This window comes from Triticum urartu, unplaced genomic scaffold (assembly GCF_003073215.2).
Source record: "Triticum urartu cultivar G1812 unplaced genomic scaffold, Tu2.1 TuUngrouped_contig_4711, whole genome shotgun sequence".
In the NCBI taxonomy this organism is placed as follows: domain Eukaryota; kingdom Viridiplantae; phylum Streptophyta; class Magnoliopsida; order Poales; family Poaceae; genus Triticum; species Triticum urartu.
The window spans coordinates 7,921-9,139 of record NW_024115323.1 but is presented as its reverse complement, the minus strand read 5'-3'; the positions used below and the strand labels follow the sequence as shown (position 1 = coordinate 9,139).

At 49.9% G+C, this 1,219-nt stretch overlaps 1 long non-coding RNA gene across 1 annotated transcript; it reads right to left on the bottom strand.

The window, feature by feature from the left end:
• Window positions 1-1,016, bottom strand: LOC125528211. The gene is made up of 3 exons (XR_007292347.1): window positions 773-1,016; window positions 174-312; window positions 1-90 (listed from the first exon to the last, which is right to left on the bottom strand). It is a non-coding gene; the product is annotated as an uncharacterized LOC125528211 (long non-coding RNA).
• Window positions 1,017-1,219: the final 203 nt, after the last annotated feature.

The following is a 1,219-nucleotide window of genomic DNA, read 5'->3' as shown; positions in this document are numbered from 1 at the left end:
CCTAGCGCCTTCTCCACCCCCCATTGTGCCGCGCCGAGGGCGGCCTCAGCCATCCCCTGGCCGGACGCAGGGATGAACGATGTGCAACACCTGCATTCAGGAATCAAAATAAATTTATTGGTAAATATAGCACGTACGATGACAGGGGAGGAGTGTGTGTGTATAGCACGTACTTTAGCGCAAGCGCGCCGGTGATGGGATGCCGCCTGCCTGCTTTCCGGCCGGTGACGGATCCCTCTGCCTAATACCTAGCTGCTGCGAATGGGGGGTTGAGTTGCAGAACGGCACAGCAGGCCAGGGATGGTTACCTGCCTGTTGAGAATTTCCAATCACAAGACAAGTATAAATGCAGTGCAGGCATCAGGCCAAGAATTTACAATCGCAAGGGAAATATAATTAAGGCACGACGGAGAGAGAGTGGGGAAACATGCATAAACATAGCATAATCGTTGTCTTTATTTGTATACCAACAAACATAAAAATGCTTAAAAGGATGTTGTCTCTTTCTGTGTGTGGTGAACCAAAGTTAGGCATATTTACCTATCTTTATTTCTGTGTGGTCAACTAAAATTAGGCATCTCGCAAATCACAAGAGAGAGAGAGAGGCAGAGAAATAGAAACTTGGTGTTTTCTTTAGGTTGAGAAAACTTGTGCATTTCTCAACCTAACTAGAGTAGGCATTGATCCTGGAGCATTCAAATCTCACCAAGAATCCAATAGTCGGCCCTAAAAATAACAATGGGTTAGAGAGAGAGAGGGAGAGGGATCTGACCTGCAGCTGTGCGGTGCAGGTGGTTCAGACCGTGGTGAGAAGGCGAGGTGCGTGCGTTGCCGGGGAGGAGGCCAAGTGAGCTGCGTCGCCGGACGGCGAGGCGGAGATGAAGGGCAGCAGGGGCAAGCAGAGCGAAGCAGGGCAGCGCCGGCCGTGGAGAAGACAGCCAGCCACCCCCAGCTTGAGAGTGAATGAGTGAGCTTGAGAGTGAGCGTAGCGGTGGTTGTCACAGTCAGTGCTCTTATCTTACCACCCCTGGATCTGGATCGGACGCGCACTGTTGCCTGATGCCTGGTAGCAATAATTGAGAGGTCCTACTCCTACCTCCTACCTAGAGGATCACGACGACTACAGTACTACAAGTAGTATTTTCCTTGACTTCACCTACCCCCAAGTCTTTGCTTACTACTACTACTTACTAGTTACGTTAAAAAAAATTGAAACATC